Below are 22196 nucleotides of genomic sequence, written 5' to 3'. Positions count from 1 at the left end.
ATGGTTCTCGGGTGGGTTTTAACATGCAAAATGAAAACGCTTCTGAAGCTCCATTTACCATTTAAATAATCGTAAACTCTCAATGCGTTTGGAAATCAATTTTACTGAGATGCAAGCTTACGATTATTTAAATGGTAAATGGAGCTTCAGAAGCATGTTCATTTTGCATGTTAAAACCCACCCGAGAACCATGGGCGATTTTGCAATTTTACTGACGGGTTTCTAACTTTTAAAACTTTTCATATAACAAATGAATAAAGATAAAAAAGTCGATAATGCCACTTTTGATGAAATTCAGCGAGCAAACGCGATAATTCCCGATATTTTGGATCTTTAAATCTCCAAGAAAAAAGTCCGCTAGCACTTCCGCCTTTTTTACACCTTCAGCTCCCTCTTGTATTTACCTTAGTTTCTATCTTTTTTTTGGACTGTAAATTTAGGTAGCTGTTCCTCACGGTCACCCCGACTGGCTCCGTAAATTGCAGCTCAAAAACTGACCGTTTTCGATGTTTTTAACGGGTGTGAAAGTGCGTGTTTTCCCATTCACTAACATGTACCGGAAGTGACGCTTGTCCTCCAGTTAAAATTTTCGGTCACGTGACTGGGGATTTACGCTCCAGTGACCTTTCGTGAAATCACCCTATACACAAAATGCTGGAGTAACTCAGTGGGACAGGCAGCATCTCTGGAGCGAAGGAATAGATGGTGTTTCAGGTCGAGATCTGAAACACCACCTTTATTACTTAAATTATATCATGTTTCTCTCCAATCTGAAGGGAGTGTTCCCAGTTGGATCACCTTTATATTTAAATTAGTTTTTTGTGTATTTTGGCATATGATATGCCCCTTTACATGCATCTTAGTTTTAAATTGTTTACTTTTTACTAGTACACCATGATACAGTTCTGTTCTCTGCCATGTTCTTACAATGACCAGCATTTTACTTGATATGAACAAGTACTTTAGCATATCACTGTATTTACTCTTTTATTTAAACTTATTGTATTTATATTGGTCCAGAAGGATTCGCATAACAAGTCTTGGGTTTGATGTTGCTGCCTGCATCCGATTTAATGCCACCACTGTTGTAATTACAATGGTTGTGGAAGGAATGCATTTTGCCCAACATTTTTGTCCTGTTCTCTGCCTTTTGAATAGTAAACTGATCAGTTAAAAGAAAATTAACTTTTAAGAATGTGAAAACTCTGGAGGAATAATAAGAAATTGACAATATAAATTTGTCCTTTTGTTGAAATGCCATCTGAAATTTAACCATTCCCAAATTCCCACTCTTGATGTATATCCTTGTAGATTATGGTTACTCGCTGACTATCCAGATGGTACCAAAACCTACGAGGGTGTGTGTCTCCCTCATCATTTCATATACACTCAATGAGTGGAATAAAATTATCTTTCTTAATCTAATTAAGATCATTAGCTTCATTGTCAAACTTCGTTGTAGTGCTTTTGGGTGTTCTGCTTTGCAGGACATCAGTGCATTCTGTTAATGCTAATAGTTTTTTTATTTTATACATGTCAACCTTGACTCGGTCAGAAAGAAGACCTAACATCCTGATCAACACAATTTGGATAAATTCAGTCGGTTAGTTACATTTGGCAGTGCTGAGGGAGTTTGATAGTGCAGCTGGCATAACCTCTACAGTGGCTGCAGCATCTTTGCCAAATAGAAAGTAAAATATGTTCTGTTTGCCCGTGAACCTCATTCTGGGCCCTCTGGCTTGTCATGGTGACTGCACCAGAATTGACATACCTTTGCTGAAATGAGGAATGGGTGACAAGGTTATCCTAGTTGTCAGTGGAGTATTGCATTTGTTCAGACTTTGTTTGATCCTGTCAGTGTGTTGAAACTTCTGCTGTATCACAGATATTTAATTCCCTCACTGGATGGTTGTTGTCCTTTCTTCCTGAATGATGAGAATACTTGAAAGCCAATTTTGGCAGGAATTTATAGATGCATTCCTAATAGGTTAAGAGCTTTCTGTATGTTTATGAACACTGTAGGATGGTTCCTGTTGTTCACAGCTTTTCTCTGAGGAGTATATTGAGAAGGACATGGTCTATTATGAGGCCAAGAAGTCCTGGGTTTAAGGTGCTCAGAAGAGATGAATACATAATCAAGGCTGGCACACTTCCAGATTGGTTGTTAAATAGAGGTCCCGAGCCTAATTGACAGAGAAGAGAACAGGGTCAGCACTTAGCTTTCATATCAATTTTCACTAAAACTTAGTATTTAATCATATAATCTGTGTACAAATTTCTGTCATGTTTATCTGCAATAGAACCGAGATTATTTTCAAAATTATGTAAATAGTAGTTAAGTGTATTTGCATCTTTTGAGATATGGATTTTTTTATACATGTTCTATTTTGTCAGTGTGGTTCTTTAATGTTATCAGCATTAGGCTTCATTTGTTATTCTGCCATTTTATATTGACTTTCAGATTGTGTAATTATTTAATTCTGCTGCTCATAGTTTGGTATCCTCTGCAAAGTTAACCAAGGTGTATTAGTTTTTCAAATTCAGAACGCAAATTAGAAACTGCAGCAATCTAGCATATGCTAAATAAATGCCTGTTTTTTTTGCCATATCAATTTTTAACTCCTATTCAGAATTTGGACAGTAAACAATTATATTTTATTTAAGCCTCTATCAATTGCCTTCAGGGAATCTCAACAGTTAACGTCTTGCTTTTCATAAGACATGTAAGAGATTGTTCTCAGCAGGATCTTTTCCTGATCACATACTGAATTCTGTTAATTGGTAATCTTGTAAACAAAAATGATTGTTATTTTGAATGTCTATTTAGTATTCACCGTGTGCGACGCCACCCAACTTATTTAAAATAGCAGTGATACTAAGCAACTGATCAAATTTATTTTGTGGTTGATTTTGCATAGGTTTATGTTTAATGTTGCCCACTTATTGTCAGTGCACATCGGATTCCCCAATGTGCTTTGTTCAGTCCCTATCCTGAGTAATAAGTACACTGTTCAACGTGTCAGTCAGTAGCTGTAACTGCATTGCAGATGTCTGAGACTACCTCTGTGAAGGTGATAAAAGGATGTTCAAGGATACTGCTGTAAAAACAATGAACAAATTAGCCAGAAGCATTTTAGTTATCTCTTGGTTTTACAATTTGTCTTTCAGAGATCCTGTATGGACTGTTTCAAGATTTAAAACTGTTGAAATGTGAATTTTAAATGTAAATGTGTGTTTGCAAGGGAGGATTAAAAGCATAATTAATTAAATACTACAATGAGACCAATTTTAAGTATTACATTTTTAAGTGCAATGTTAAGTAACTGCTAAAATAGCCAAATCAATGTTTCTTATGTGAACACCTTTAATAACATAGTGTACTATGGCTTTGCTCTTAATTTAACAGTAGGAGTACTTGCAACGCTTCCTTGCAGGGTGTTATCATACTTGGTGGTGTTGTAAATATTCTAACGTTCTTTACAACATATGTACTTTTATGTTAAAATATGATTTTAGTTTGTTCATCTTTTAAAATAATGTAGCTGATCAGTGATCACCAAATGCTTTTCACAGTTTCAGTTCAAATCAGTTGTAAGTTAGTTATTCTTTTTGATTAGATAATACATTTAAGCAATGTGTACATTCAGGATAAATATACAAATAGATACATAGTTCAGTTAAGGTTTAGTATTTGGATTGACTCTTTAAGAAATATGAATTGGGTCTTAGATTAACCCTGAAGATTTGAAAACCAGTTATTAATATCAGTACCTACTAAAGGCTCTTTGTTCATAGATTAACTCGTGTGCTGATGTGAATACTGTTTTCAACCCTCCTCATGTTGTGATCAATGCACAGCTACAGCTGGTTGAAGGGGACCAAATCCATTGCAAAGTTGATTTGGTTCCATTTTACCAGCTTTAGTAAAGCATTGGCTGTTGAGAAGGTGGGCAAACATAACTGCTAATAGAGATGATGCATACATTGACCTTTTTTCCACAATATCTTTAATTGTTTCCAACCCCCTCCCAATTACTGTGTTAAATAAAAATGAAAAATGGTCCTAGTTATTTGGTTAATAATGAACATATTCTATAGCATAAAATCATACAGCACAAGAACAGGCCCTTGGGCCCACAATGTGTGTGCCAACCATGATGCCAATTAAATATTATTTTTATGGCTTTCATGTGCTCTTGTATTGGTTCATTCTCAGACAGTAGTTTTGAATCTCTACCTTTCAGATTCTCTGGCAGGAAATTTGGAAATTAATTGTGCCGAGAAAAATATAAAAGTGAAGTCCTGCTGTGAAAGAAGGAAACTTGATGGGGAGTTGAGCAAGATGGAGATAGCAAGGCACTAAAAGCTTTAGGAAAGAGGCGTGATACCTGAGGGTGTACTTGTATTGAACCAAAGATTATGGTTATGTTATAAATCTATTTCCAATGGTGTCCTTGGTCCTATTTCAATGTCCAGGTAATATTTTAAAATAATTTATTGTAAAAAGATATTAAAATGCGGGGTTCTAATCCAAACACCAAGGATATTTTGAAACTATGCTGTTGGTGCATTGTGCATGAGAATGTACTGTTGTACATATTTCTTGCCGTTCTAATTTTTGCCCCATAGTTTCACCAGTCCCCATTATTTCACTAAAATTGTTAAAATTACACATTGCTATGTCTTTGGCTTTAAACTTAAACAATTTTATTCTTGGATCCCTTGAGCACCTTTTTTGAACCGTATTGATTTGTTGTGAATGTTTCATTGGTTGCATAATTGTGTCTGATATCACAAACTTTGTAGTAATCTGTTGTCCTGCTCAGTGCACTTTCTTGGCACATTATCACTGCCATTTTATACAGGTGCTGTGTAATGGAAAGCAGTGATAAAGTCAGCTGTAAACTTTGCTAATAATAACCATTGTCGTGATGTGCTAGAGTGACTGGTTGAAGAGCAGTGTGCATTCATGCCAGATCCAGATTCAAATCCAGAATCCGTGAGCTCGCTGCCAGAGCACGTCCGTTACCAGTCTTTGAAACATATTGTACCTTTCAGCATGGTTCAGGATGCATTTGTTTTCTAGGAGACTGCCTCCTAGCTGATTAATAAGGCCTGGCACAGCAGGCTGTATTACAGGATTCCTTTGGCGTGCAAGTGGTCAGTTATGCTTCCAGAAGTGCCTTCATAATCATTGAGGCCCAAGCTCACGAGCTGTCAAAACCATCACTCGCAGGCATTCAAAACTATCCAATAAGTATTAATGAAATACAAGTTTTTAAATATATTAGAAAATAAATAAATAAACAAAATTAAACTGATTTAAATCATAAATGTCTACTTGAGTGCTTGCAAATATTTGTTCTCTTTCATTGCATTGGGCTCTTTACAACATTAACATGAAGTTTGAGTGGAAAAACAGAACACATCTGTGTTGAGACAGTGGATGAGTCGCATCCAGTCACACAGCACAGGTGTGGGTGGTACTTAACTGGAGTCGGAGACTGCACTTCATCCAGTAGATCTATCACTTTTTAGCTTTAACACTAAATAATAATCAATATATTTTTACAATGTAAGAAAGATGTCTGGAGATCAGCATATAATCAACAAATGCTCGAGTTTCTTATTGTAAGATGTGATGTAGTCAGGTTAAAAGATGTTAAAAACCTCTTAAGCTACGATCGTATCTGCTTTCATCTCCTCCACTGAGTGTGTTTGTTCCAGGTACCTACCACTCTTAAGAAGAAAACTTGCCCCTCACAATTTCCCCCTCTTGCCTTAAAGCTCTTCCCTTGAGTATTTGATATTTCCACCCTGGGTAAGAAATTCTGGCTGTCTATCCAATCTGTGCCCCATAATTTTATACATTTATATCAGGTCTTCCCTCAGCATCCAATGCTTCATAGAAAACAATCCAAGTTTGTTCAATCTCTCAGCAGATCCAAGCAGCTTCCTGCTAAACCACTTCTGTATCCTCTACAACAGCGTCCACATCCTTCCTGTAATGGGGGGACCAGGTGGAACGATGAGGGAAGCAAGGAAGACATTGGGCCAAATGAGCAGAACTTTATTTTGTAATTAAGCTTTATCTGTGACATTCAGCAAGGATTAGTAAATCAGTGAGCAATAGCTTTCAGATATATGGATAGGAATAAGATAATTCTTTATACCATTTAAAGAATCGGATCCTGCAGGAGCATAATAAAATAATTGTTAGCAATACAGATAATATTTGATTTATTGAATATTTTACTACTTTTTATTTTAATGCCATCGCAAATGTTTTTCTTAAGAATATTGAGTCAGTTAATTTACAGCTCTCTAAAAATGAAAACTCTATTTTCAGTTTCAGGAAAAGGATAGAATAAATCATGATAACGGAGGGGAGGTGAGGGGTGGTGATGTATTGAACACAGCTAATTCGGAACTCCTTTCAGAATGTCTCGGAGCACTTTAGAGCCAATTAACTACTTTTAATTGTGATTGCTGTTTCAAACTAGTAAACACAATAGAAGGGATGTATTGTGATATTATGAATCCTTCCAAATAGTCGCTAACATTTTGATTGGATTAATTAGTTATCCACGTATTCAAATTTGCAGAACCTACAACAAATTTTTATGCAGAAGCCTATAAAGGGACTTTGTATATTTTAAATCAGATTGACGGCACTCACTTGAACTTGTGCAGTATTATTTCAGACCTCTGATATTACACGTTTTCAATCAAAGGGTATGAGAAAGCAGTACTATATTTAAAATGTTGTATGTTACGGCTATTTTACCTACTCTTCCAAATTTAATTGTTGATGCATTATGAATATTTTTGTTATACTTTTTAATAAACAGGAGAACTCAAAAGTGTGTAGTGTTAATATTTAATATTTAACAGTTGTAACTGTGCAGCGACTTGTTGAATATGCTATGTCTCACATTTGTTAACCTTAACTTTTAGCTTGTTATGCCTTTAAAAAGTAGATGGTATGGCGGCTGTGTATGTTTTGTAATCTTTCAAATGTATTGAAATTTTGTGCACTTATGAATGGATACATCATTGACACAACTTGTTTGAAGTAACCTAAGCTGCTATTGTTGTAGGCTCAGATATTAATTTTAAATGGAAATTATTTTTGTGTTCATTGAATATTACTGACCTTAATTTCCAATCTCCGTTTAGCATTATTTCAAATCAGTTTTAGTGTGAGGTTTATTATTAAATAAAGGACAGAATCCCCTTTTTATTTAAAAAGCAAGAAATTTTATTAGCTCCATCCGCAATAGGTGTTGCGTTTTTAAATGTTAAGAATATATTTTGCTGTGAATAACCAATGGTATTTTTTAATGTTCTAACAGCTTTAATAGCGTAAATCCTACTTTGCCATATCTTCTATTTGTATTGAATGTTCCATTGAATGCTACGACAAAAACTGAGAGTTATACTTTGCTCTTAAGTCTTACACTTACTGGTTTATCCAGTAGGACCTAAATGGATTACACTTTAGGTGATTTTTTTGTTGTTAAATATTTCAAATTTAATCTTTCCGCATCATCAATTATATGGAATGATTTTGAAAAGTTAAAATTCAGTTTGATAACTTGTAATTTTAACCAGTCATTAATTAACTATGCGATTTGTATACTTAAAGATGTAGAATGTAATAGCTTATTTTGTACAAGAATGCTTAGACCTACATTTCCTATTGGCTTTATAATAGTACAGAGTCAAGCAGAAGATACCAGTCTGTGGCATTTATTGCATTCCAATCAAATTTGTTCCCAGTCACATGTATTCGCCAAGGAAAGAGAAAATATTGGCATCTATCTCAAGTAGACAATATACATCCAGCAGTTTCATTTGTTTTCCATTGTATATTTTGGTCCACGTTTTGGGTGCTTGTGTTCTTCTTGGTTGCTTGTTGCCTACCAGAAATACATACTTCTTTACATTCCATAGTTGTTTAAGTTCATATGGGCATATAAATAAGTATGTGTTCCAGGCAGAGAAAACATTTGCAGATCATCTCTTGATTATAAATGCTTAAAAATTGTGAATTTTGATGTAAGATTATCCATGACTGAAATGAGTTTTTCTCCAGTATTGCATGCACAAGAGGCTGAACTTGATATGGTAGAAATACTGCAGAAAATGTTATTTCTCTCAAGCAGTTTTGTCAATTACCTTAAAAAAAAATGCAGCTGGAGGTTAATCTTTCACCCACACAAAATCAAATGCCAGCAGTTGTACTTCATTTTCTATGTATCCATTTTTCCCATTTCCTGCAGAAATTAGATTGACCCGTGGCAATATATTTCAAAAGTTCTAATTATGATCTGCCCTGTGTTTGCATGCACAAATTTTGTGTTTTTGATCATCATTTGGAATTATTTTGTAAGGACCAATGTTTGTTGCAATAATTTTGTTTACATGCAGGATGTTAAGGGTAGCAATCGCTTAAATTTTTTAACCCTGGAACACTGTCCTATAAAGAGTTGGTGTGTTTGATCTATTGGCTTGGCTTTTAAAGAAAACATCTCATCCATTTCTGTTTCTTGTAGCCTTCATGCTGTGCTGTCTAATTGTTGAGTTTTAATGAACTTTGAAATTATCCCTCAGAATATCGGGCTGTTGTGTGGGGTTTCAAGTACAAACACCTTATATGTTGCAAGGAAATATAATGTTTAGAAAGCATTTATTTAATGAAGCATATTTGATGTCCACTCACTCCTTTCAGAGCAGGAAAGTGGCACAAACCTGTTCCAGACATTTCCTAACAGCACGTACCTATGTGAAATGAACAGTTTACTCTTAGTGAGTGTTTTTTCCTTGGATTCCACAATTACTGCCTTTGAAGGAAAATTGTTTGTTTCCTAATGATTATACAAAGAAAATAAAAAGAACTGCAAAATTAAAGTTTGTGTTCAGGCAAGTAGATTATGATAATTGAAATTTGTGGGGAATTTAACTATTAAGTGCTTTGAGTATGGCACAGTACTTGTAATATTTCCATAAATGTATTTTGTTCTCTGGGCAGTTCCATTCAGGAATTTCATTGACCATTAAATGATGGGTTAAGTATTATAACTAAATTCTTGCAACATAATTTTAAAAAAAGTTTAGAGGCCGAATACATCTGGATTGCAGTTAGAACAGTAACAGGACAGGCAAAAGCACTGCAGCATTTTAAAAATCAGGCTGGCAGTCTACGTATTCAGAATAGGTTATTCTTGTCGCAGCCATATCTACAATTTTCATGCATGCAAACTCAGGTTTTAAAACTAGTGGCAACAAATTCTGAAGGCAAGCAGGAATCCATGACCTTGATTTTGTTAGCTTTTAGCTACTGCAGTCATTGGGATTCCTGTCGTAGAGAAATGCTTTAAGATCCACCCAAATCTTATACAACTGAAATCGCAGCAATAAATTTTGCTCCTTAACTTAGATGACACTTTGTCCGACACATGCATATAGCTAACAGCTGATACTAATAGTAGCACACTGACCATCTCCTGATATAATGCAAAATAAGTTTGTTGGAACCGTGCAGTAATTTTCAATTAAATTAACAGCCACGAAGGCTGCAGTCAATTCAGCCAAACTATTTGCTGCAGCAGCTAAATCGTCCCATTTATTGCTGGGCAGGCTACACAGATTAGTTACGCACTGATTATTTTTTAATTAAAAAAAACATGATTCTATTAATGCCAATGGGAAAAAAACGTCTTAAATGTGCAGTATGCACAAGCCTTAGCAGCTCTTCTTTTTAAAAAAATTAATGAAACAAACAATGGCCTACATTAGTGGGAAACAAATACCTTATGCTTGCCCTGCCAGAAGTTGAACACAGCAGGGTTGTTGCTCAGGTGATTAGCAGAAGCTGAGAAGCAGAAAGATATAGAGGGAGAGAGAAAGATGCTGAGAAAGGTTCGACACTTTAGTTGGAAAGATGGATCTTCTGCCTGCTTCGACGCTGCACTGCGTCACTTCTCACTTCTGGCTTTACGTATAGATTGAACATCTGTTGGAGACTACAGTGTTTCTTCAGAGGTCAGGTCTGCTACCGAGGTCAGGGTTTCCGCACACAAAAAGCTGCTGGATGCATTTTACACTCGGAAAGAAAAACTAAACTGTCCTAGCTTTATAGTCAGCTAAACATTTGAAACATGCATTACCAGGCAACCAAGCTCTCCAGTATCTCTCCCTCCCTGACCATATTTAGTCAACCATAGCAAAAAATAGCCTTTCAGCTGTCGATTGTCGATCCAAGAACTGGGGAGTTCTATCATGTGTTCAGCCTATTGATTGCTTCGCCTGCAGATCCGTGACAAGGCTGTGCCATTTGGCTTCTATTTTTAGTTGAACCAAATAAAGCAGTCTCTCATGTTTCTACTAATATTTCCTGGCTTTTCGATGTTCCTGCACTGCACATGGTAGAGTCTGATGCAATCTGCACTATACTTAGAAGCACTGCAGAGAACCAAGGGAAAGTGGGAAGGAAAACGGATTTTGTAACTTGATCTCATTTTTAATGTAATAGATTACTGGGAAAATGTGACTAGTGTGGAGGATATATCACAGGGATCCTGTTAAGATATTTGCTTACTGTCAAAAGTTTCTAGAAACACTAATTGAATTGTGCAGAAAATTTCAAAATTTTATTGTAAGAGCAGTACAGTTCATCTTTGAGTTTAATATTTTTGCAACAAATTAATTTGAATGATGTTGGATCAGGTCTTTTATCATTTAACTTTTTATTGCAAATGTAATTGTCCTGGAGGTCTTCATAATATTTCACAGTGGAGGCAAAATTAATCTCTGCTGAAGGTCAATTTTATATCCAGAATGTTGATTCATCTGCTGCTATCTCATTGTTACCATGGAATAAGACCAAATCCAATATTATATTCATATTTAAGACCCAAATTAAACATTGGGGTTACAATTGGACGAGTCCTTTGATGTCTGGAACCGTTGAAAATATTCTCTTCCTTAGCAGACCACAATGATGAAAATTGCAATTGGAGGATATTAATCAATGAAACAATGATGGAGGAGGGGGGGGGGAGGGGTCTACATTTGCGTTGCTGATCATGCATGTATGGGAGAGGGGAAATGGCAGAAGAACACATTGTAACCTTTCGCCAAATAAGGTTTTTTTTCCTCTGAACACTGACAGAGTGGTCATAAACATGTATAAAATTTCCACTAGTGACATTGTTGAGCAATACTTCAGCAAATTTTGTTCGATAAATTGAAGTTAATCGGTATAAGTAATATCAAAAATGCTGCTGCCTTAATTCTCTTTCTTGTTTGAAGTTGTCCCACCACTCTTCCAGGCCTCCAACTTCTTTGGAAATGGCCTGGTTCTTCTATCTCCCCTCTTCATCCTACCAATGATGACGGATCACTTAATTATCTCTGCTGTTTTCTCCACAATTCTTATTTGCTCTCCACTTTTCTAATTTGCATTTTATCTTATCAAAATCATTTTTAAAAACCTTTTTCTAAACAATCTGAAAGGTGTAGAATTCAATGCTGTTGTACAGGAAGTCCTTGATATTTCCTAGTAACGAAAAATAAACTTCTGCTTATTTATAATTCCATAGATTTCCATATATTTCCATAGATGCTGCCTCACCCGCTGAGTTTCTCCAGCTTTTTTGTCTACCTTCTGCTTATTTAGGTTTTTTTGTGACCTCAAAATAATCTTAAATTGGTATAATCAATTATTGAAGTATAGTCACTGGTATAATGTGGGAAGCCTACTAATTTGTGCACTTTAAACTCCAGTAACTTGTTTCTTCTTCCTTGTGTCAGGTTATATCTGTTACACAAGATGTTAGTGCGGTCGCATTTGGAGTATGGCATGCAGTTTTGGTCACCCTGTTATAGGACGAATGTCATTAAATTGGAAAGAGTGGAGAGAAGATTTACAAGATTGCCAGGACTCGAGGACCTGAGCTATAGGGAAAGGTTGCGCAAGCTGGCCTTTCTTCCTTGGAGCATAAGAGTCTAAGGGGTGATCGTATAGAGGGTATAAAATCATGAATGCATGGTCCTTTGCCCAAGGTAGGGAAACCAAGAACTAGAGAATATAGACTATTTTCTAAATGGGGAGAGAATCCAGAAGTCTGAGATGCAAAGGGACTTGGGAGTGCTGGCGCAGGATTCCTAAAAAGTTAATCTGCAAGTCGAATCGGTAGTAAAGAAAGCAAAATCAATGCCAGCATTTATTTGGAGAGGGCTTATATGCAAAAACAGGGATGTAATGCTGCGGCTCTATAAGGTGCTTGTCAGGCCACATTTGGTATATTGTGAGCAATTCGGGGCACCATATCTGAGGAAGGATGTGTTAGCTCTGGAGAGGGTCCAGAGGAGGTTTACACGAATGATCCCAGGAATGAGTAGGTTAATGTATGATGAGCATTTGTCAACACTGGGCCAGTACTAGCTGGAGTTTAGAAGAATGAGGGGGGTCCTCATTGAAATGTACAGAGTAGCGAAAGGCTTGGCTAGAGTGGATGTGGCGAGGATGTTTCCACTAGTGGTCGAGTCTAGGACTAGAGGCCATAGCCTCAGAATTAAAGGACGTTCTCTTAGGAAAGAGATGAGGAGAAATTTCTTTAGTCGGTGGTGAATCGATGGAATTCTTTGCCACAGAAGGCTGTAGAGGCCAAGTCAGTGGGTATTTTTAAGGCAGAGATAGATAGATTCTTGATTAGTATGGGTGTCAGAGGTTATGGGAAGAAGGCAGGAGAATGGGGTTAGGACGGAGAGATCGATCAGCCATGATTGAATGGTGGAGTACACTTGATTGGCTGAATGGCCTAATTCTGCACCAATCACATGACCTTGTATAGGTTTGAAGTGAGATGAGAAAAATTTAATAGGATCCTGAGGGCAAATTTTTCACACAGAGGGTGTTGGGTATATGAAACGAGCTGCCAGAGGAGTAGTTGAGGCAAGTAATATAACAGCACTTAAAATACACTTGGACAAGTACATAGATAGGAAGGCTTTAGAGGGATACTAGACTATGTGGGGCCCTTTGTGTCCCAGGTTCACACGGGAGGGCTGGACCCCCAACGCAATATTCCACCTCTCCACCAATTCCAACATTGGTGGCCAGTGGTGGGGGGGGGGGGGGGTTCTGGAGCGCTAGCATGGGTGTTGTGGGTCAAGTCAAGTCAAGCACAGTGAGTGCAGGGCCAACAATCCATTTCATGTCAAGTCAATCCATTTCAAGTCAAGTTAAGTCAAGCACAGGGCAGGCTGGGCCAGCCAACAATACAATCCATTTGCTTTCATTTCAGGTAAGGTCAAGCGAAGCAAAAATACAGGGCAGGCGGGGCCAGCCAATAATACAATCCATTTTCTTTCATTTCAGGTAAGCTCAATCAAAGGCAAAGCAAAAGCACAGGGCAGGCCAAACAACTCATTTCATTAAGGGCTAACAAATCATTTATTGCAAGCACATTAAGGGTTAACAAATCATTAATTGCAAGCACCTTGCTGGCTTACAAATTGTTTATTGCAAGCACATTAAGGGTTAACAAATGATCATTGCAAGCACATTACTGGCTAACAAATAATTTATTGCAAGCACATTAAGGGTGAACAAATCATCATTCATTGCAAGCACATTGCTGGCTAACACATCATTTATTGCAAGCACATTAAGGGTTAACAAATCATCATTCATTCCAAGCACATTCCTGGCTAACAAATCATTTATTGCAAGCACATAAAGGGTTAACCACATAAAGCACTAAATCACATAAAGCACAGATAGACTCACAGTTAAGTAGACTCATAGTCCTATAGACTCGCAGCAGAATCACAGTTGTGGCCTCTCCCTCGCGATCTTCCAGAATGACTGACTCGCGTCCAGGCATCCGGGGTTTTATAGTCCTGCGACCACCCCCCCTCCCCCCCCCCAGGGCATCATGGTGATTGACAGGCGAGACCAATCAGCTGATCTCAAGATTATTTTTTTTAAACATTCAAAACTTTTTTATTTTTCATCAATCGGAAAAATCCTCGGGCTGCCTCAGCAGAGGAAGACTGAGTAAGATGGCCAAAAATCATAGCGATATATAGCAGCGTTTTTTCTAAGATCAATATACAGCGCAGACAGGATGTGGTCAAGATGGGACTTTTAATTATACATAGATAGATGTGCCAAATACAGGCAAATAGGACTTGCTGAGATGGGATATCTTGGTCAGCATTGACAAGTTGAGCCGAAAGGCCTGTTTCTGGGTTGTATGACCCTGACTCTGTATTGCTGTCTGCATCAAGGGTGCTGTGAAGAGATTTTCTACTTCAATATTGAATGGTATTGATTACGACAAGACAATGCTACAATCAGTTTGTGAGGAGGGCTCCATTTAAGTTGGATTTCCCCACTTTTGTCTTGCCAATCATGCTTTTTGAGAGGATTGTGTACTTTCAGATTCTGACATTGAAATTACTAGAGAGCATCACTTTTTTGCCCATTAGGATCTGATTCAAGGATTTTGAAATTTTTGCGGTCTCAACCATAGCTTGCAGGATTAGAGTGTATGAGGTGATGATATAGGGCTCTAGAATAAGCTGCAGGGATATGAGACATTTGTTTAACCCATGGGAGCTTGCTGAGCTATCAAACTCATCACCTCTATATCTTGTCAGCAAACCCAAGATGAGGTCATTGAGACACACAACACAGAAACAGGCCTTTCAGCCCAAATTACCTATGCCAAACGAGATACCTCATCTACGCTAGTTCTACCTGCCCGAATTTGGCCCATATCCCTCTTAACCTATGCTATCCATGTATCTGTCCAAATGTCTTTTGTATGTTGTTATAGTCCCTACTTCCTCTGGGATCCTTAATTCCCCTACTCTGGGTTAAAGGACTCTGCATTTACACGACATTTCGGGTCGAGACCCTTCTTCAGACCCGAAACATCGCCTATTTCCTTCGCTCCATAGATGCCGCCTCACCCGCTGAGTTTCTCCAGCATTTTTGTCTACCTTTTGATTTTCCAGCATCTGCAGTTCCTTCTTAAACACTGTGCATTTACACTATTTATTTACAAGATCTCATCCACCTCTGAGACCCCGACTATCCTGTGCCTGGATTCCTAGATCCCTCAGCTCTACAACACTCTTCAGAGCCCTGCCATTCACATCCAAATTCCATTAACCATTCCTCAGCCCACTTGCCCAGCTGATCAAGATCCTGCTGTAATTTTTGATAACTATCTTCATTATCTATGATATCGTCCACTTTAGTCATCTGCAAACTTGTATGTTCTTATCTAAATCATTTACATAAACTACAAGCAGCAATGAGCCCAGCACTGCTCCTCTGACACCCCATAAGTCATGGGCCTCCAGTCTGAAAAACAACTATAATTTTGAATTACAATTTAGGATAGCCACTCAATAGCTAAAGAAGTAATGTCACAATTTCATTTGAGTTGTAAATTAAAAAGGCATGTGATGTTGTCGTACTCATTTAAGGGCATTGTTGCAACAAAATCTTGCAGTCAAATCTTTTTTTATCTTACTACTCTTCACTTAGAGTACTTGCAGGATGTTAAGCAAACAAAGGCCCTGACTAAAAAATATCCCAGAAGGAAAGTAAAACTGCTGATGAAAAAGCATTTGAAAGTTCATGGTAACATTTAATATAAGAAACTCATTGGTGCAATGGAACAGAGGATGGTATTGCAAGATTAAGTTAATGTTGAAGGGTAGGTGGGAACGTAAGTTGTGAGGTGAATAAACTGTAAAATAATTTCAATGGGATATACAAGTGAACAAAAATAAAGTAGCCAAGATAAAATGAGAGTCAGAGTCGCAGCACGGAAACAGGCCCTTCGGCCCAACTTGCCCACACCAGCCAACATGTTGCAGCTACACCAATCCAACCTGCCTACATTTGGCTCATATCCTACTAAATCTGTCCTATCCATGTACCTGTCTAAATATTTCTTGAATGTTGCTACAGTACATGCCTCAACTACCTCCTCCGGCAGCTCATTCCATACACCAACTACCCTTTGCGTGGAATAGAGTCGTAGCCTGCTCGACCTCTCTCTATAGCTCAGGCTCTCGAGTCCTGGCAACATCTTCGTAAACAGTTTCACGTCTTTACTGCATCTGCAACATGGCCTCCCAACTTCTATACTCAATGCTTTGACTGATGGTCAATGTGCCAAAATCCCTTTTGACCGCGCTATCTACCTGTGATGCCACTTTCAACAAACTATATACCTGTACTTCTAGATCCCTCTGGTCCACAACTCCCCGGAGCCCTACTAATCACTGTGTAGGTTCTGCACATGTTTGTGCTCCCAAAATGCAACAACTCCCATTTCTCTGCATTAATTTTCTTCAACCATTCCTCTGCCAACAAGATCCTGCTGCAATTTTTGACCACCATCTTCACTATCTACAATACCACCCTCTTTTGCATCATCCGCTGATTTGCGAACCATGCCATTTACGTTCTCATCCAAATCATTGATAAGTGTGAGGTTATCCAGTTTGATAGGAAAACATGAAAAAGCATGTATATTTTTACCCATCCTGCATCTACGGGGGAAAAGAATATGCTGGTTGTGTGGAATTGTTCAGAGATAAAAAAACTTGTTCATCATACACTTATTTTATGCATAAACCTTTAAATTAATTGCTGAACTATTAGCCTTCCTAAATAACAACATTTTACACTGCAATTCAATATTCAATTGCAATTGTAATGACATTTATGTAAAGCACACCAAAAATAAATCCAATGAATGACTGTATTCACCATCACAAGAAGTGCCATATATTCAACGTGGATGTTGCTGTTAATCAGCCTGCAATTGTACAACCCTGTGCATTAACATAAATGAATTTAAAATGGCTTTGCATAATGTGTAAAGTAAAATTCACCGAGTTTATTTTTATAAAATAACAAAACAATCTCTAATTTTTACAGGGTGAGAATTCTAGATGCTAAATACCAGATAAACAAGATTTTACTGTTTTATTTCAATTGTGCATGCTTATCTTCAGCTTTTTCTGAAGCCAACTCTTCAAAAAACTAAATAGAAAAGTGAAAGTTAATCTTGATTTCATTTCATACATTTATGTGAACTTTTGTCAGTGGTGCACTATTTATTTTGTACATGTGGCTAAATTAATAATTTGAATCACTTATGAGAGTGATTTGTGGATTTGAGCTTTATAAAACCATCCTATTCACTTCAGTGAAGAGAAAGCATTGCAAGGGAGAAATAAAGTAGAAGGTAATTTAAAAAATTGAAATAATTAAGGTCATTTAATCGTCTTCAATTGTTAACAAATATTTCATTACGTTTATTCATTGTTTTTCAGTTTATTTTGTTGTTTTGAAAGTGATTAAATTAAATGTTATTTTTTTATTCTTAATTTCTCATGAAATCCAAACAATTGGATGGGAGGGATGTCTTATCAAGACAGGCATGTCGGTTTGGGTTTGTCTTCCTTGAAGTTGAGAAGAATGAAGGGTTATACAATTCAAACACGATCCTAAAGGGGCTTGATGGTGTAGATGTTCAGATATCGTCACTCGATATCTCGCTAGAATTTAGAAGATTGAGCGGGGATCTTATAGAAACTTAGAAAATTCTTAAGGGGTTGGACAGGCTAGATGCAGGAAGATTGTTCCCGATTGTCCAGAACAAATGGTCACAGTTTAAAGATAAAGGGGAAATCTTTTAGGACTGAGATGAGAAAAACATTTTTTACACAGAGAGTGGTGAATCTCTGGAATTCTCTGCCACAGAATATAGTTGAGGCGAGTTCATTGGTTATATTTAAGAGGGAGTTAGATGTGGCCCTTGTGGCTAAAGGGATCAGGGGGGTATGGAGAGAAAGCAGGTACAGGATACTGAGTTGGATGATCAGCCATGATCATATTGAATGGCGGTGCAGGCTCGAAGGGCCGAATGGCCTACTCCTGCACCTATTTTCTATGTTTCTATGTCACTCTTGGGAGATTCAAGAACAAAGGGTTGTGGTTACAAAATGATGGGTCTGTTATTTAAAGATTTTTGACAGTTTTGATTGTCAGTTACCATGCGGGGCTTACAATAGCCAGCAATTCAGGGGATACTGCTTGTTTTCCTTGTGCAAAAGCCTTCGTGATTGTTCAGTAATCTGTGATGAGGGATGAGTAGTGCTGAGTATCAAGGTTGGTTGTGGGGTGTGGGTGTCAGTTCATTGAGGCTGACTGATTTGAATGATCCCAAAGTGTTTGTGCAGCATATGATTTCATGTTCAAATCTCTATATTATTATATATATATATTATTATTATTATATATATATATATTATATATACACACACACACACACACACACACACACACACACACACACACACACACACACATCCAGTGTGTGTGTGTGTGTATATATATCAGTCTGAAGAAGGGAGTTTGTTGAAGTTCGTGGATGAAGTCAAGATAGGAGTGCAATTTATTGTGCAGAAGAAATTACAAAGGGGGAGGGCCAAGTCTGGGCAAAGCTGTGATAGATGCAATTAATTGTGGGAATGCATGATGTAATCTATACTGGATCTGAATAAGAGAACTTGGAATATTTTTTCTATGGTGAGAGCTGAAATGTGACTAAGCAAAGATATTTGGCATTCTTGCAGTTAAATATCTGAAGGCTTAATTACAAGTAATCAGCATATTGTGAAAACTGCACAGCATCAATTGTTACAGGAATTTCTTCTGCATTATATTGTTTTCCAATGTTCACTGAGTATCCAAGTTATGTTTAAGCAAAGTTCTATTGGTATCTTGTAGCCTTTGCCTGGATCACAGTAGCTAGAGTATTTTATTTCGTTTCAGAGCCACTGTTTGTTCCCACAGAATATTACCTTGTGTATGACTGGCTGTTTAATATAAATATGCACAGCTCCTTTTACTTGTTATTATGTTTTTTACTAAAGACACGTAGTATTTTGATAATTATTTTGTAGGTCCTGTTCCTGGCTGTCATTGAAGAGTATTTTTATTTCTCTGACATTGAAAATAACCTTCACTTGCATGAATTAGGCTCTGGTTATTGTACCCAGATCCCCAGCTGACTCGGTAGACAGCTGATTCCTATTTTAATGTTTGACAATGACTCCTGCACTTGTCTGTGACACTTGTGTCGCTCATATGGGATGTGTTATATGTTCATGGTCTTTTCAATATCAAATTATTTCCACCCATTTTGAAAGTTTTTTGTATAACTAACATGGATGTTTGTGTTATTGCTGCGTTTAATTGCTCAAATGAATATGCTGCTTAAATATTTAAGGAAAAAAATTATCAGTGATTGTGACAATACTTAAAATATTCTTCAAATGTGTGTTGAACCTATTAACCATACTTCTCAGAGAAGTATTGCCATCTTTTATGAATGAAAATACTGAAAATGTGCTTCAAATTTCTGTAAAAGCCAGTTTCTTTCAGTGAGAAACTCAATTCCAATTATACTCGCTTTCTTTATTCAAGCAAGGAACATTACAATCAAGAAATGAGGAACTGCAGATGCTGGTTTACAAAATAAGACACAAAATGCTGGAGTAACTCAGCGGTTCAGGCAACATTTCTGGAGAACATGGATGGTGGCGTTTTGGATTGGGACTCTTCTTCAGACTTATTGTGGGTGGGGAGAAGAAAGCTGGAAGAGAGGAGGGACACACAAAGCCTGCCAAGTAATAGTGGATACAGATCAGAGGTGGTGGGATTTGATAGGCAAATGGTTGGACAAAGGCCCAAGAGGAAAAGACATGTGGTGTGAGTCAAGAATTGAAGAGTTGTGATGCTAGAGGAAGGAATTTAGATGGAGGGAGAGAAATATGTGTGAATCCAGGTGGTGCACAGGGGAGGGGGTAGGGGACGAGAAAGAAGGGGAGTGGATGGTTTTGAAGTTAACTAAAATTGGAGGATTTGGTGTTTATACCATTTGGTTGTAACTTGGGTTAAATTAATTTTAAAAACTGACAACAATCTTTGCAATTTGTCCCCAAACACCTGTCCGACAGATCGGTCACTCTTCAGGAGTCGATAGACAACAGACAATAGGTGCAGGAGTAACCCATTCGGCCCTTCGAGCCATTCATTGTGATCATGGCTGATCATGCACAATCAGTACCCCATTCCTGCCTTCTCCCCATATCCCCTGACTCCGCTATCTTTAAGAGCCCTATCAAGCTCTCTCTTGAAAGTATCCAGAGAACCGGCCTCCACCACCCTCTGAGGCAGAGAATTCCACACTCACAACTCTCTGCGAAAAAGTGTTTCCTCATCTCCGCTCTAAATGCCTTACCCCTTATTCGTAAACTGTGGCCCCTGGTTCTGGACTCCCCCAACATCAGGAACATTTTTCCTGCCTAGCGTGTCCAAACCCTTAATAATCTTATGTTTCAATAAGATAACCTCTCATCCTTCTAATTTCCAGAGTATATAAGCCCATCCGCTCCATTCTCTCTGTAGAAGGACCTCTTTGCTCCTATACTCAACTCCTCTTGTTATGAAGGCCAACGTGCCATTCGCTTTCTTCACTGCCTATTGTACCTGCATGCTTACTTTCATTGTGTTTAAGAAGGAACTGCAGATGCTGGAAAATCGAAGGTACACAAAAATGCTGGAGAAACTCAGCAGGTGCAGCAGCATCTATGGAGCGAAGGAAATAGGCAATGTTTCAGGCCGAAACCTTTCTTCAGACTTGAACCGATCCTGTTACTGCTATCCAAATGTGCCACTATGTCATCTTTTATGATTGACTCCAGCAACTTCCCCACCACCGATGTCAGGCTAATTGGTCTATAATTCCATGTTTTCTCTCACTTGCCTTTCTTAAAAAGTGGGATATCATTAGCTACCCTCCAATCCACAGGAACTGATCCTGAATCTATGGAACATTGGAAAATGATCACCAAGCCTTCAATCCCATCAGTCTACCCAACACCATTTTCTACTTAATGTGGATTTCCTTCAGTTCGTCCGTCATCCCAGATCCTCTGGCCACCAGTACATCAGGAAGATTGTTTGTGTCCTAAGTGAAGATGGATCCAAAATTTCCTTGTTCCCTATAATAAATTCACCTTTTTCAGTCTTCAAGGCTCCAACTTTGGTCTTAACAAATTTTTTCCTCTTCACATACCTAAAGAATCTTTTACTATCCTCCTTTATATTCTTGGCTAGCTTACCTTCGTACCTCATCTTTTTTCACAGTATTGCCTTTTTGGTTTTCTTCTGTTGCTAATTAAACATTACCCAATCCGCTTGCTTCCCGCTCATCTTTGCTATGTTGTACTTCTCTTTTATTTTCATATTGTCCCGGACTTCCCTTGTCAGCCACGGTCGCCCCTTCCTCCCCATGGAATCTTTCTTCTTCTTTGGAATATTCCCAGAAATACCTGCCATTGTTGTTCCACTGTCATCCCTGCTAGGGTATCTTTTCAGTCAACTTTGGCCAGTTCCTCCCTCATGGCTCCATAGTCCCCTTTGTTCAAGTGTGGATTTGTCAATGACATCTGTCCGCCGAAGACTTCATGAACAGAAATACAGAGGCTACACGGCAAGATGCAAACCACTGGTTAGCTGCAAAAATAGGAAACCCAGGCTAGTTTGCCAAGAAATACTTAAAAGAGCAACCACAGTTCTGGAAAAAGGTCTAATGGACAGATGAGATGAAGATTTACTTATATCAGAGTGATGACAAGAGCAACGTATGGAGGAGAGAAGGAGCTGCCCAAGATCCAAAGCATACCACCTCATCTGTGAAACACGGTGGTGGAGGTGTTATGGATGGGCATGTATGGCTGCTGAAGGTACTGGCTCACTTATCGTCATTGATGATACAATTATTGATGGTAGCAGCATAATGAATTCTGAAGTGTATAGACACATCCTATCTGCTCAAGTTCAAACAAATGCCTCAAAACTCATTCGCCAGAACTCATGCTGAAGAGAAAACTGAAAGGGACTACCGCCCAAAACAAGCATAACCTAAAGATGGCTGAAATACAGGCCTGGCAGAGCATCACCAGAGAAGCCACCCAGCAACTGGTGATGTCCATTAATCACAGAATTCAAGCAGTCATTGCAAATACTAAACATGACTACTTTCATTTACATGACATTGCTGTGTCTCAAACTGCCATAATGT

At 37.9% G+C, this 22196-nt stretch overlaps 1 protein-coding gene and 1 long non-coding RNA gene across 2 annotated transcripts in view; one reads left to right on the top strand and one right to left on the bottom strand.

The window, feature by feature from the left end:
* The window catches only part of mib1 (MIB E3 ubiquitin protein ligase 1), a 136786-nt gene that overhangs the window by 78915 nt on the left and 35675 nt on the right, over nucleotides 1-22196 (top strand). The gene's annotated exons all lie outside the window — the stretch shown is intronic.
* LOC116972404 lies at nucleotides 1012-10142 on the bottom strand. The gene is made up of 2 exons (XR_004411798.1): nucleotides 9816-10142; nucleotides 1012-2183 (listed from the first exon to the last, which is right to left on the bottom strand). It is a non-coding gene; the product is annotated as an uncharacterized LOC116972404 (long non-coding RNA).

The sequence above is a fragment of the Amblyraja radiata genome, chromosome 4 (genome assembly GCF_010909765.2).
Source record: "Amblyraja radiata isolate CabotCenter1 chromosome 4, sAmbRad1.1.pri, whole genome shotgun sequence".
Lineage (NCBI taxonomy): Eukaryota > Metazoa > Chordata > Chondrichthyes > Rajiformes > Rajidae > Amblyraja > Amblyraja radiata.
This window is presented reverse-complemented; position numbering and strand designations above follow the sequence as displayed.